The sequence below is a fragment of the Triturus cristatus genome, chromosome 12, assembly GCF_964204655.1.
Source record: "Triturus cristatus chromosome 12, aTriCri1.1, whole genome shotgun sequence".
NCBI classification, from domain to species: domain Eukaryota; kingdom Metazoa; phylum Chordata; class Amphibia; order Caudata; family Salamandridae; genus Triturus; species Triturus cristatus.
The window spans coordinates 141505226-141521301 of record NC_140595.1 but is presented as its reverse complement, the minus strand read 5'-3'; the positions used below and the strand labels follow the sequence as shown (position 1 = coordinate 141521301).

The window sequence follows — 16076 nt, the reverse complement described above, 5'->3', positions numbered from 1 at the left end:
CCACGGGACCCCCTCGCCAGCGGGGCGGAGGAGGGGGGTCCCACCGCAGCCGAGACTTCCCGGCTGGACCACCCAGAAGCCCGCCACGAGGCCAAGCCGCCAAGCACACGTCCCCGACCCTGGGCCGAAGGGGGACCCCCATCGCCCGACCGGGACCCCGACCACCAGTGACCTGCTTCGGCTGCCAGCAGACCGGCCACTATGCGAGCGACCCGGCCTGCCCCGTGAACCGACAAAACGGGCCCGCTGGGCCCCCTCCCCGACAAATAGCCGCCACTGCCCTGGGGGAAGGAGAAGAAGAGGAGGAAAACCACGAGGACGGGTCCCCCGAGTGGGAACCAGCTGCCATGTCGCTCATCTCTCTGGGCTCCCGAGAAATGGTGCCCCGAGCGGCCATCCCAAGCAACACACAGAGGTACCAGCAGTGGGTCACCATCAATGGCCGACGTGCCGAAGCCCTCCGGGACACTGGGGCTAGCGTGACCGCTGTCCGCTGCCACCTGGTGACCCCCGAACAAATCCTGCCACATGTCCTATGCCCAGTCCGGACCGCGGACAATACCGAAAGCATGTGCCGGATGGCCAGGATCCCCTTCGAGTGGGGAGGAGTGTCCGGCACCCTAAAAGTGACTGTCCGCGACGACGCCCCCGTGGACTGCCTCCTGGGGAATGACCTAGAGAGCTCCCCCTGGGCCCAGGTGGAGCGCCGAGAGCATCTGGGGATGCTAGGGCTGCCTGAGTGGGCCTGCGCCACCACCCGGTCCATGACCGCCCAACCCGCCGCTGCCGCGGCCACCGACAAGCCTACGGGCCCAGAACTATCCCCCTCCTCCGGCACGGAGGAACCCGACGATGAGGCCGAGCCGTGCGAACTGTCTCCCGACCAGGCCGCCTCCCTCAGCGAGATCCCCGAGCTGGCTCAGTGGCGCCACGATGGGGGCCCCACCCGCGAACAGTTCCAGCAGGAACAGAAGGCCTGCCCGTCCCTCGAGGGGGCCCGACAGCAAGCGGCCGCCCAGGCCTCGGGGGACCCCACTGGAACTCCCTGGGTCTATTGGGACAAGGACTTACTATACAGCGAGCAGAAAGTCGCCGAGCTGGGAGCCGGCCGGGTGTTGGTGGTTCCCCTCCGGTTCCGGGAGTTCCTCCTGAACCTGGCACATGACGTGCCTCTCGCCGGACACCTCGGGCGGGACAAGACTTACAGCCGTCTAGTGACCCATTTCTATTGGCCCCGGATGAGGAGAGACGTGGACCACCACTGCCGGTCCTGCCAGACCTGCCAGGCTAGCGGGAAGACTGGGGGTCGAGTTAAAGCCCCCCTCCAGCCATTTCCAGCCGTCCACACCCCGTTCGAACAAGTGGGGATCGACATCGTGGGGCCCCTCGACCCCCAAACCGCCCTAGGACACCGCTTCATCCTGGAACTGGTCGACCACGCCACCCGATACCCGGAGGCCATCCCACTCCGCACTGTGACAGCTCCAGTGGTGGGCCGGGCCCTGATGGGCATCTTCTCCAGGGTGGGGTTCCCCCGAGAAGTGGTGAGCGACAGGGGTACGAACTTTATTTCGAAGTACATGAAATCTCTCTGGCAACAATGTGGGGTCACCTACAGATTCACTACCCCTTACCACGCCCAGGGGAACGGACTGGTCGAGCGGTTCAACAGAACCTTGAAAGGGATGATCCAGGGTCTGGAAGAGCCCCTGCGGAGGAGGTGGGATGTCCTGCTGCCCTGCCTCCTGTTCGCTTATCGAGAGGTACCGCAGAAATCCCTGGGCTTCAGCCCCTTCGAACTCTTGTATGGGCACCCCGTCCGAGGGCCCCTCAGCCTGGTCAAGGAGGGCTGGGAGGCGCAAGTCCAAGATGCCCCTCCCGACGTCTACCTGTACCTCCTGACGCTGCGGAACCAGACTCGGAAGTTCCGGGCCCTAGCAGAAGCCAACCTCGAAGCCAGCCAAGAAGACATGAAGCGCTGGTATGACGCAAACGCCTCGACCATCGAGTTCGAGCCAGGCCAGCAAGTCTGGGTCATGTCACCCGTGGACCCCTGCGCCCTGCAGGACAAGTGGACCGGGCCCTTCAATGTGGTTGAGAGGAAGAGCCCCGTCACCTACCTAATCGACATGGAGTCCCCGAGGAACCCCCTCCGGGTCCTGCACGCCAACCGGCTCAAGCCCCACTTTGCCCGAACTGATCTAAGCCTGCTGCTGGCTACTGATGATGGGGGCGAAAGCGACTCCGAGCCCCTGCCCGACCTCCTGGGGTCCTCGGGCCAAGACGGTTCCTTGGAGGGAGTCCGCCTCACCGACACACTGACCCCCGAACAGCGCCATGACTGCCGGAAGCTGCTGCAACCCTTCGCTGCCCTCTTCTCTCTCAAGCCCGGGGTTACCCCCTGGTGCGTACACGACGTGGATACCGGGGACAGCACCCCTGTGCGACATCGCGCATACAGAGTACCTGACCGAGTCCGGGCCTGCATACAGACCGAGGTCACCAAGATGCTCGCCCTCGGAGTCATTGAGCCCTCCGACAGCCCGTGGGCCAGCCCGGTGGTCTTGGTGCCGAAGGCCGCCGCCCCCGGTACTTCTCCGGAACTCCGATTCTGTGTAGACTACCGGGGCCTGAACGCAGTCACCAAGACCGACGCCCACCCCCTGCCCCGGGCAGACGAGCTGATCGATCGCTTAGGGGCCGCCCGCTACCTAAGCACCTTTGATCTCACCGCTGGGTACTGGCAGATCAAGCTCACTCCCGGCGCCCAGGAACGATCCGCCTTTTCCACCCCCGATGGGCACTACCACTTTCGGGTAATGCCCTTCGGTATGAAGAACGCTCCAGCAACCTTTCAGCGGCTGGTAAACAAGGTCCTGGCCGGGCTAGAATCCTTCAGCGTGGCCTACCTCGACGACATTGCAGTCTTCAGCGACCATTGGGCCGCACACTTGGGACACCTCGGCAAGGTCCTGGCCGCTCTCCAAAGGGCCGGGCTCACAATTAAGGCCAGCAAATGCCAGATCGGTCAGGGATCTGTGACCTATCTGGGCCACCAGGTGGGGAGTGGCCAGGTAGCGCCCCTCCAGTTGAAGGTCGGCGCCATCCAGGCGTGGGAGCCACCAGCAACCCAGACCGCTGTCCGGGCCTTCTTAGGCCTTACAGGCTACTACCGGCGATTCATTAAAGATTATGGCAGCATTGTGGGCCCCCTTACGGAGCTTACTTCCAAGAAACAGCCCAAGGTGGTGCACTGGACGCCCCGCTGCCAGACCGCTTTTGAAGCCCTCAAGGCGGCCATGTGTGCTGCCCCTGTGCTACAGGCCCCTGACTACAGCAAGGAATTTGTGGTGCAGACCGACGCATCCGAGTACGGGGTCGGGGCGGTCCTCTCCCAGATGGACGCCGAGGGCCTCGACCAACCTGTGGCCTTTATCAGCCGCCGACTGCTGCCACGAGAACAGAGGTGGAGCACCATCGAGCGGGAGGCCTTCGCTGTGGTATGGGCTCTCAAGAAACTCCGGCCCTACCTGTTCGGCACCCACTTCAGGGTCCAGACTGACCACCGGCCCTTGCGGTGGCTTATGCAAATGCGGGGCGAGAACCCCAAGCTGTTGCAATGGTCCATCTCGTTGCAAGGGATGGACTTCACCGTGGAACACCGGCCCGGCAACGACCACGCCAACGCTGACGGCCTGTCCAGGTTCTTCTGCCTCGGCGAGGAGAACCCCCAAGAAGATGGGTGACTCTCCCTGCCTTCAGCTGGGGGGGACGCGTGTTGGAGCCGGCCTCGTGGCGTGGTCCTGTTCCCTCTCGCTCAGCTGCACGAGGTCCCATGCACCTCGGGGCCCCTCCATCTTGGATTACACGTCACCCCACGTGACCACCTCGGTGACCCTGCTCTACCCGGCCTCGGTCCCAGCGAGGCCCGACATCGAGGCGCCCACCCCTGGCCAGGGGGATACCACGTGAGCCCTTCCCACTCCCGGCGGAGGGCAGTATCGATGGGACCCCCAACCGTCCTTCCACACCTAGGTGCGACCGCCCCACAGCTCTCTGGGGCCTGGCGCCTCTCCTGCTGGGCGTCTGGCCGCACCCTACCCGGCCTCTCCGCCCTCCTGGGCGCAAGGGTCCGGACATCAAAGGGCTCGAGACCTATATCTGGGGCGACCCGACAACAAGAAGTCAGTTGTATCCTGGAGTCAAGAGCCCTGCTGATCGGATCGCGGCTGACCCTACGGAGAAGAGACTCTTCCTGAAACTACCTGCTGAGCCCTGCTGACGACGTCGCGGCTCCCTCGTGCTTACAAGACCTTCACGAACCTTGGGGTCCTGCTGACGCCGTCACGGCCCGACCTTGTTGTAACCGACCATCAGAGCCCAGCTGACCTCGTCGCGGCTCAACCGAAGCGGACCTACCACCGGAGCCCTGCTGACTGTGTCGCGGCTCGACCCAAGCGGAACTACCACCCAAGCCCTGCTGACGCCGTCGCGGCTCCCCACGTCCGAGCCGCTCTGAGACCAGCATCCAAGGTCTGGCGCAGAGCCCTCCAGTACCTGGTTGGTACTAAGACTGTCCCGCTACCCTACTCCCTCAAAGACATTGACACCCTTGCTGGATCTCTCGATCCCACTGTACATATTGAACGTGCTCCTTTTTGATATATAAAGAACCAAGTTAAGCAACTGATACGGAGTCCTGTGTGGTGGTGTTACTGGGCCTAGTACGATTATAGGAGAAGGACCTCTCCTAGGAGGCTTCTCAGCGGCGCTCGGCTATAATTTGGCGGTAGGAAGGTGCCGGAGTAGTCCCTCCGACTCCCCGGTGGTCCTCCCTCCAACAGCTCTGTACTACTCTCTCTCTACTACTCTCTCTCTACTCCTCACTCTCTACTACTCTCTACTACTCACTCTCTACTACTCACTCTCAACTACTCTCTACTACTCACTCTCTACTACTCTACGACTCTCTCTTACTCTCTCTACTTCTTACTCTCTACTACTCTCTCTACTACTCACTCTCTACTACTCTCTACTACACACTCTCTACTACTTGCTCTCTACTACTCTCTCTCTACTACTCTCTAGTACTCATTCTACTACTCACTCTCTACTACTCACTCTACTACTCACTCTCTACTACTCTCTACTACTCACTCTCTACTACTCCACTACTCTCTACTACTCACTCTCTACTACTCACTCTCTACTACTCTCTACTACTCACTCTCTACTACCCACTCTCTACTAATCACTCTCTACTACTCACTCTCTACTACTCTCTCTACTACTCTCTACACTCTCTACTACTCTCTACTACTCACTCTCTACTACTCACTCTACTACTCGCTCTCTACTACTCACTCTCTACTACTCTCTACTACTCACTCTCTACTACTTGCTCTTTACTACTCGCTCTCTACTATACTCTAGTACTCATTCTACTACTCACTCTCTACTACTCTCTACTACTCACTCTACTACTCACTCTCTACTGCTCTCTACTACTCATGCTCTACTACTCCACTACTCTCTACTACTCACTCTCTACTACTCTCTACTACTCACTCTCTACTACTCTCTCTACTACTCTCTACTACTCTCTACTACTCACTCTCTACTACTCACGCTACTACTCACTCTCTACTACTCTACTACTCACTCTCTACTACTCACTCTCTACTACTCTCTACCACTCACTCTCTACTACTCTACTACTCACTCTCTACTACTCTCTCTCTACTACTCACTCTCTACTACTTGCTCTCTACTACTCGCTCTCTGCTACACTCTAGTGCTCATTCTACTACTCACTCTCTACTACTCTCCACTACTCACTCTACTACTCACTCTCTACTACTCTCTACTACTCACTCTCTACTACTCCACTACTCTCTACTACTCACTCTCTACTACTCTCTACTACTCACTCTCTACTACTCTCTACTACTCACTCTCTACTACTCACTCTACTACTCACTCTCTAAAACTCACTCTCTACTACTCTCTACTACTCACTCTCTACTACTTGCTCTCTACTACTCGCTCTCTACTACACTCTAATACTCATTCTACTACTCACTCTCTACTACTCTCTACTACTCACTCTACTACTCACTCTCTACTACTCTCTACTACTCACTCTCTACTACTCACTCTCTACTACTCACTCTCTACTACTCTCTACTACTCACTCTCTACTACTCTCTACTACTCACTACTACTCACTCTCTACTACTCACGCTACTACTCACTCTCTACTACTCACTCTCTACTACTCTCTACTACTCACTCTCTACTACTCTCTCTCTACTACTCTCTACTACTCTCTACCACTCACTCTCTACTACTCTACTACTCACTCTCTACTACTCTCTCTACTACTCACTCTCTACTACTCACTCTACTACTCACTCTCTACTACTCTCTCTCCACTACTCACTCTCTACTATTAACTCTACTACTCACTCTCTACTCCACACTCTCTACTACTCGCTCTCTTCTACTCTCTACTACTCACTCTCCACTACTCACTCTCTACTACTCGCTCTCTCCACTACTCTCTACTACTTACTCTCTACTACTCTACTACTCTCTCTACTATTTGCTCTCTACTACTCACTCTCTACTATTCACTCTCTACTACTCTCTCTACTACTCACTCTCTACTATTCTCTACTACTCACTCAACTACTCTCTACCACTCACTCTCTACTACTCTACTACTCACTCTCTACTACTCACTCTACTACTCTGTACTACTCACTCTGTACTACTCTCTCTGTACTACTCTCTCTCTACTACTCACTCTCTACTACTCTCTACTACTCACTTTCTACTACTCTCTACTGCTCACTCTCCAATATTCACTCTCTACTACTCGCTCTCAACTACTCTCTACTACTCACTCTACTACTCACTCTCTACTACTCTACTACTCTCTCTTACTCTCTCTACTTCTCACTCTCTACTACTCTCTCTACTACTCACTCTCTACTATTCTCTACTACTCACTCTACCACTCTCTACCACTCACTCTCTACTACTCTACTACTCACTCTCTACTACTCTCTCTTTCTACTACTCACTCTCTACTACTCACTCTCTACTACTCTCTACTACTCACTCTCTACTACTCTCTACTACTCACTCTCTACTACTCTCTCTCTACTACTCTCTACTACTCTCTACCACTCACTCTCTACTACTCTACTACTCACTCTCTACTACTCTCTCTACTACTCACTCTCTACTACTCACTTTACTACTCACTCTCTACTACTCTCTCTCTACTACTCACTCTCTACTATTAACTCTACTACTCACTCTCTACTCCACACTCTCTACTACTCGCTCTCTTCTACTCTCTACTACTCACTCTCCACTACTCACTCTCTACTACTCGCTCTCTACTACTCTCTACTACTTACTCTCTACTACTCTACTACTCTCTACTACTCTCTCTACTACTTGCTCTCTACTACTCACTCTCTACTATTCACTCTCTACTACTCTACTACTCTCTACTACTCTCTCTACTACTCACTCTCTACTATTCTCTACTACTCACTCTACTACTCTCTACCACTCACTCTCTACTACTCTACTACTCACTATCTACTACTCACTCTACTACTCTGTACTACTCACTCTGTACTACTCTCTCTGTACTACTCTCTCTCTACTACTCACTCTCTACTACTCTCTACTACTCACTTTCTACTACTCTCTACTGCTCACTCTCCAATATTCACTCTCTACTACTCGCTCTCAACTACTCTCTACTACTCACTCTACTACTCACTCTCTACTACTCTCTCTTACTCTCTCTACTTCTCACTCTCTACTACTCATGCTACTACTCACTCTCTACTACTCACTCTCTACTACTCTCTACTACTCACTCTCTACTACTCTCTCTCTACTACTCTCTACTACTCTCTACCACTCACTCTCTACTACTCTACTACTCACTCTCTACTACTCTCTCTACTACTCACTCTCTACTACTCACTCTACTACTCACTCTCTACTACTCTCTCTCTACTACTCACTCTCTACTATTAACTCTACTACTCACTCTCTACTCCACACTCTCTACTACTCGCTCTCTTCTACTCTCTACTACTCACTCTCCACTACTCACTCTCTACTACTCGCTCTCTCCACTACTCTCTACTACTTACTCTCTACTACTCTATTACTCTCTACTACTCTCTCTACTACTTGCTCTCTACTTGGAGAACAAAACACTCACAGTGGAACCTTCACTAAGCCAGCACCTAACCCTGTATCACTCTCCCTATCAAAGCCCTATATATTTGGGAAAGACGTGTGCACACTCTGTGGCACCCACTGCAACAATGCCTATTCCCGTAGGAATCAGAGTATATAACAAAAAACCCAAAGGTGCACCACATATACAATATAAGAATAAAAAAGTCCTTTGTAAATAACAATTTTCTTCAGAGATCACTTATTGTAAACATTTTTAATTTTCATTTAAATAGAAATTCCAAAACATTTAATCAATCCATCAGTGTGATTTAGTGAACAGTCCAGCCGACGCGTTTCGTCCTGTAACAGGACTTCTTCAGGGCTGTCAATCAATGAACAAAGATATATACATATAAATAACATATATACACCAATATACAAATATACATTTATAAAAACACTGAATACATAAATATAAACAACCTAAAAGCAACAACAAGACAGAACGACATTTTTACTAAAGTGTATGGAAGATAGTTCCAATATGGGGGATATTCAATCCTATTGAACATTGTAATTTAATATAACATAGATCATTCGCTTGGGGTAGCCCGAGCGACATATTGGTTCTAATGGTTGTCCAGACAAATTTGCAAAAGGGAAGAGGGTAAGACAAGGAGAACGAGAAGAGGGGGCAACGGGAGAGAGAACCTCACCTACCATAGATTGATGATGTAATTCATAAATTGCAAAGTCCTTACGGATCAATGTAATCCTTGTGAAGAATAAGCAAGGGTCCAGTGTAAGATTCTATCAGCTGTACAGTCAAGAAAAGAGAAAAAAGGAATAAACATGAGAAAAAGGGGGGGGGGAGTGGAGGAAAGTAGTAAAGGGAAGGAAAAAAAGAGCAAGAGACATAACTACAATCAGTTATAATCACAAAATAATAAATAATAATCTACTATTCTCTACTACTCACTCTACTACTCTCTACCACTCACTCTCTACTACTCTACTACTCACTCTCTACTACTCACTCTACTACTCTGTACTACTCACTCTGTACTACTCTCTCTGTACTACTCTCTCTCTACTTCTCACTCTCTACTACTCTCTACTACTCACATTCTACTACTCTCTATTGCTCACTCTCCAATATTCACTCTCTACTACTCACTCTCTACTACTCTACTACTCTCTCTTACTCTCTCTACTTCTCACTCTCTACTACTCTCTCTACTACTCACTCTCTACTATTCTCTACTACTCACTCTACTACTCTCTACCACTCACTCTCTACTACTCTACTACTCACTCTCTACTACTCTCTCTTTCTACTACTCACTCGCTACTACTCACTCTACTACTCTATACTACTCGCTCTGTACTACTCTCTCTCTACTACACCCTCTCTACTACTCACTCTCTACTACTCTCTACTACTCACTCTCTACTACTCATTCTCTACTACTCTCTACTGCTCACTCTCCACTATTCACTCTCTACTACTCGCTCTCAACTACTCTCTACTACTCACTCTCTACTACTCTATGACTCTCTCTTACTCTCTCTACTTATCACTCTCTACTACTCTCTCTACTACTCACTCTCTACTACTCTCTACTACACACTTGTGGGAGCCGGCCTCGTGGCGTGGTCCTGTTCCCCCTCGCTAAGCCGCACGAGGTCCCATGCACCTCGGGGCTCCTCCTTTTTGGATTATACGTCACTCCACGTGACCACCTGCGTGACCCCGCTTCACCCGGCCTCTGTCCCAGCGAGGCCCGACATCAAGGCGCCAACCCCTGGCCCGGGGCATACCACGTGAACCCTTCCCACTCCCGGCAGAGGGCAGTATCGATGGGACCCCCAACCGTCCTTCCACACCTAGGTGCGATCGCCCCACAGCTCTCTGGGGCCTGGCGCCTCTCCTGCTGGGCGTCTGGCCGCTCCCTACCCGGCCTCTCTGCCCCCTCCGGGCACAAGGGTCCGGACATCAAAGGGCTCCAGTCCTATATCTGGGGCGACCCGACAACAGGACAACAGTTGTATCCTGGAGTCAAGAGCCCTGCTGATCGGATCGCGGCTGACCCTACGGAAGAAGACTCATCCTGAACCCACACTCTGAGCCCTGCTGACGACGTCGCGGCTCCACCGTGCTTAAAGACCTACACGAACCTTTGGGGCCCTGCTGACGCTGTCGCGGCCCGACCTTGTTGAACCTTACCACCAGAGCCCAGCTGACCTCGTCGCGGCTCGACCGAAGCGGACCTACCCCCGGAGCCCTGCTGACTGTGTCGCGGCTCGACCCAAGCGGAACTACCACCCGAGCCCTGCAGACGCCGTCGCGGCTCCCCACGTCCGAGCCGCTCTGAGACCAGCACTCAAGGTCTGGCACAGAGCCCTCCCGTACCTGGTTGGTACTAAGACTGTACCGCTACCCTATTCCTCTAAAAGACATTGAGACTCTTACTGGATCCCTCGATCCCACTGTAAATATTGAACGTACTACTGCTGATAAAGAACCAAATCAAGCAACTGATATTGAGTCCTGTGTGGTGGTATTACTGGGCCTAGTACGATCATAGGAGAAAGACCTCCCCGAGGGGGCTTCTCAGCGGCGCTCGGCTATAACTTTGCGGTAGGAAGGTGCCCCGGAATAGTCTCCCCGACTCCCCGGTGGTCCTCCCTCCAACATTTGGTGGCCAGCGACGGGATCCGAGCCAGACGCAATCGTACAGGCAAGTAACGCACCCACTACCTAACCAGACGGAAAGAAAAGGGAACCATGGACGGCCGAGAGGCAACCGTGGCCGCAACCTTCCAGCCGGAAAGGTTGGAAGAATACACCCACAAAGAACTGAAACAATTCTGCAAGGACAAAGGGATCCCAACCACAGGATTGGGCACCAAGGAAGAAATGCAGAAAGCCCTGAAAGCCTGGGCAGAACCCGAGACCACTCCACCCCGAGCCGAAGGGACCTCGGCCCGGGACGGAAACCTGCCAACCCCAACCCCGACAGATGGGGGGCGAACCGTCCCAGAAACCAGCCTTTCCCACGAAGAAATGCGAGAACGGGAGAGGGTCCGGACACACGAAATGGACCTCGCCCGACTCCGGCTGGACGGTGAGCTCCTACTGGCGGAGAAGAAAATAGCCTCGGAGCAACTACGGCTGCAAGAGGAAATCGAGGAAAAGAAACGGCATCGGGAACTAGAGGAGAGACGGCTAACCCTCGAGCACGAGAGAAGCCTCAAGGAACTTGAACTAAAAGCTAAAACGGGGGAGACTAGCACCCCCGGAGCCCGGGACGCTCTGCCACTGACCGAGCCAAAGGTTCACATCCCCAAGGATGTCGTCAAGGAGCACTATAAAAATGACGACATCCAGCAATGGTTCCGAGCGTACGAAGTAGCCATTACCTCCCATCGGGTACCCCGGAAGGATTGGGGTGCCGGCCTATGGGGGAGGTTCCTCAGCGAGGGCCGGGATACCCTGCTGCAACTCCCCGACGCGGTGATGACATCATACGACCACATGAAAGAAGCCCTACTCACACGCTACGGACTATCAGCCGAGATGTACCGGCAGCGCTTCCGGGACTGCAAGAAGCTCCCCGGTACCACGTGGGTCGAATACGTGGACTTCTTCAGCCGAGCATTGGAAGGATGGATCAAAGGAAGCAAGGTCACCTCATACAATGAACTGTTCGACCTCATTGTCTGGGAGCACCTCGCCAACAACTGCTTTGTTGAACTAAGGCAACACCTCCTGGACAGTAAACTGACCGAGCCCCGGAAGCTCCCCGCCGAAGCAGACTGATGGGTCAACACCCGGGTCCCCCGGAACCCCATGGGGGACTACCAACGGAGTACCACGGGACCTCCCCGCCAGCGAGGCGGAGGAGGGGGGTCCCACCGCAGTCGAGAATTCCCGGCCGGGCCGCCCAGAAGCCCGCCACGAGGCCAAGCCACCAACCACACGTCCCCGACCCTGGGCCGAAGGGGGACTCCTATTGCACGGCCTGGACCACGACCGACAGTGACCTGCTTCGGCTGCCAGCAGACCGGCCACTATGCGAGCGACCCGGCCTGCCCCGTGAACCGACGGAACGGGACCGCTGGGCCCCCTCCGGGGCAAATAGCTGCCGCAGCCCTGGGGGAGGGAGAAGACGAGGAGGAAAACCACGACGGCGGGTCCCCCGAGTGGGAACCAGCTGCCATGTCGCTTGTATGCCTGGGCTCCCGAGAAATGGTGCCTCGAGCTGCCATCCCAAGCAACACCCAGAAGTACCAACAGTGGGTCACCATCAATGGATGACGGGCCGAGGCCCTCCGGGACACTGGGGCCAGTGTGACCGCTGTCCGCTGCCACCTGGTGACCCCCGAACAAATCCTGCCGCATGTCCTATGCCCTGTCCGGACCGCGGACAACACCGAGAGCATGTGCCGGATGGCCAGGATCCCCTTCAAGTGGGGAGGAGTGTCCGGCACCCTAAAAGTGACTGTCCGCGACGACGCCCCAGTGGACTGCCTCCTGGGGAATGACCTAGAGAGCTCCCCCTGGGCCCAGGTGGAACGCCGAGAGCATCTGGGGATGCTAGGACTGCCCGAGTGGGCCTGCGCCACCACCCGGTCCATGACCGCCCAACCAGCCGCTGCCACGGCCCCCGACAAGCCGACGGGCCCCGAACTATCACCCTCCTCCGGCACGGAGGAACCTGACGAGGAGGCCGGGCCATCCGAACTTTCTACCGACGAGGCCGCCTCCCTCAGCGAGATCCCTGAGCTGGCCCAGTGGCGCCACGACGGGGGCCCCACCTGCGAACAATTCCAGCAAGATCAGAAGGCCTGCCCGTCCCTCGAGGGGGCCCGACAGCAAGCGGCCGCCCAGGCTGCGGGGGACCCCACGGGAACCCACTGGGTCTATTGGGACAATGACTTATTGTATAGCGAGCAGAAAGTCGCCGAACTAGGGGCCGGCCGGGTGTTGGTGGTCCCCCTCCGATTTCGAGAGTTCCTCCTGAACCTGGCACATGACGTGCCCCTCGCCGGACACCTCGGGCAGGACAAAACGTACAGCAGCCTAGTGACCCATTTCTATTGGCCCCGAATGAGAAGAGACGTGGACCATCACTGCCGGTCCTGCCCGACCTGCCAAGCTAGCGGGAAGACTGGGGGTCGAGTGAAAGCCCCCCTACAACCATTTCCAACCGTCAACACCCCGTTCGAACGAGTGGGGATCGACATCGTGGGGCCCCTCGACCCCCAAACCGCCCTGGGACACCGCTTCATCCTGGTACTGGTCGACCACGCCACCCGATACCCCGAGGCCATCCCACTCCGCACCGTGACAGCTCCAGTGGTGGGTCGGGCCCTGATGGGCATCTTCTCCAGGGTGGAGTTCCCCCGAGAAGTGGTGAGCGACAGGGGTACGAACTTTATTTCAAAGTACATGAGATCCCTCTGGCAACAATGTGGGGTCACCTATAAATTCACTACCCCTTACCACCCCCAGGGGAACGGACTGGTCGAGCGGTTCAACAGAACCCTGAAGGGGATGATCAAAGGCCTGGAAGAGCCCCTGAGGAGGAGATGGGATGTCCTGCTGCCCTGCCTCCTGTTCGCCTATCGGGAGGTACCACAGAAATCCCTGGGCGTCAGCCCCTTCGAACTATTGTATGGGCACCCCGTCCGAGGGCCCCTCAGCCTGGTCAAGGAGGGCTGGGAGGCGCAAGTCCAAGATGCCCCTCCCGACGTCTACCGGTACCTCCTGACCCTGCGGAACCAGACTCGGAAGTTCCGGGCCCTGGCAGAGGCCAACCTCGAAGCCAGCCAAGAAGACATGAAACGCTGGTATGACGAAAATGCCTCAACCATCGAGTTCGAGCCGGGCCAGCAAGTCTGGGTCATGTCACCCGTGGACCCCTGCGCCCTGCAGGACAAGTGGACCGGGCCCTTCAAGGTAGTTGAGAGGAAGAGCCCCGTCACGTACCTAGTCGACATGGAGTCCCCGAGGAATCCCCTCCGGGTCCTGCACGCCAACCGGCTCAAGCCCCACTTTGCCCGAACTGAACTAAGCCTGCTGCTGGCTACCGACGATGGGGGCGAAAGTGACTCCGAGCCCCTACCAGACCTCCTGGGGTCCTCGGGCCAAAACGGCTCCTTGGAGGGCGTCCGCCTCTCCGCCACCCTGACACCAGAACAGCGCCATGATTGCCAGAAGCTGCTGCAACCCTTCGCTGCCCTCTTCTCTCTCACGCCCGGGGTGACCCCCTGGTGCGTCCACGACGTGGATACTGGGGACAGCCCCCCTGTGCGACACCGCGCTTACAGAGTACCTGACCTAGTCCGAGCCTGCATACAGACCGAAGTCACCAAGATGCTCGCCCTCGGAGTCATCGAGCTGTCCGCCAGCCCGTGGGCCAGCCCGGTGGTCTTGGTGCCGAAGGCCGCCGCCCCCGGCACTGCCCCGGAACTCAGGTTTTGTGTCGACTACCGGGGCCTGAACGCCGTCACCAAGACCGATGCCCACCCCTTGCCACGAGCAGACGAGCTGATCGATCGCTTAGGGGCCGCCCGCTACCTAAGCACCTTTGATCTCACCGCTGGGTACTGGCAGATCAAGCTCACTCCCGGCGCCCAGGAACGATCCGCCTTTTCCACCCCCGATGGGCTCTACCACTTTCGGGTAATGCCCTTCGGTATGAAGAACGCCCCAGCGACCTTTCAGAGGCTAGTGAACAAGGTCCTGGCCGGACTAGAAGCCTTCAGTGCGGCCTACCTCAACGACATTGCCGTCTTCAGCGACCACTGGGCCGCGCACCTAGGACACCTCGGGGAAGTCCTGGCCGCTCTCCAAAGAGCCGGACTCACCATTAAGGCCAGTAAATGCCAGATCGGTCAAAGATCTGTGACCTATCTGGGCCACCAGGTGGGGAGTGGCCAGGTGGCGCCCCTCCAGTTAAAGGTCGACGCCATCCAGGCATGGGAGCCCCCCGCAACCCAAACCGCTGTCCGGGCCTTCCTAGGCCTCACAGGCTACTACCGACGATTCATCAAGGATTATGGCAGCATTGTGGGCCCCCTTATGGAGCTCACTTCCAAGAAACAACCCAAGGTGGTGCACTGGACGCCCCGCTGTCAGACCGCTTTTGAGGCCCTCAAGGCGGCCATGTGCGCTGCCCCTGTGCTACAGGCCCCTGACTACAGCAAGGAATTTGTAGTCCAGACCGATGCCTCGGAGTACGGGGTCGGGGCGGTCCTCTCCTAGCTGGACGCCAAGGGCCTCGACCGACCTGTGGCCTTTATCAGCCGCCGACTGCTGCCGCGAGAACAGAGGTGGAGCACCATCGAGCGGGAGGCCTTCGCCGTGGTATGGGCTCTCAAGAAGCTCCGGCCCTACCTTTTCGGCACCCACTTCAGGGTCCAAACTGACCACCGGCCCTTGCGGTGGCTCATGCAAATGCGGGGCGAGAACCCCAAGTTGTTGCGATGGTCCATCTCACTGCAAGGGATGGACTTCACTGTGGAACACCGGCCCGGCAACGACCACGCCAACGCTGACGGCCTGTCCAGATTCTTCCGCCTCGGCGAGGAGAACCCCCAAGGAGATGCATGACTCTCCCTGCCTTCAGCTGGGGGGGACGCGTGTGGGAGCCGGCCTCGTGGCGTGGTCCTGTTCCCCCTCGCTAAGCCGCACGAGGTCCCATGCACCTCGGGGCTCCTCCATTTTGGATTATACGTCACTCCACGTGACCACCTGCGTGACCCCGCTTCACCCGGCCTCAGTCCCAGCGAGGCCCGACATCAAGGCGCCAACCCCTGGCCCGGGGCATACCACGTGAACCCTTCCCACT

The 16076-nt window shown here is 56.0% G+C and overlaps 1 protein-coding gene and 1 long non-coding RNA gene across 2 annotated transcripts in view; one reads left to right on the top strand and one right to left on the bottom strand.

Annotated features, from left to right (window-relative positions):
* The window catches only part of LOC146772915 (semaphorin-7A-like), a 295594-nt gene that overhangs the window by 192434 nt on the left and 87084 nt on the right, over positions 1 to 16076 (top strand). The gene's annotated exons all lie outside the window — the stretch shown is intronic.
* Positions 8477 to 16076, bottom strand: part of LOC146772914 (uncharacterized) — a 190148-nt gene continuing 182548 nt past the window's right edge. The window contains exons 4-5 of the long non-coding RNA XR_014972360.1: positions 8938 to 9034; positions 8477 to 8599 (exon numbers count right to left, since the gene is read on the bottom strand). This is a non-coding gene — a long non-coding RNA (uncharacterized LOC146772914). The remainder of the gene's footprint in view (positions 8600 to 8937; positions 9035 to 16076) is intronic.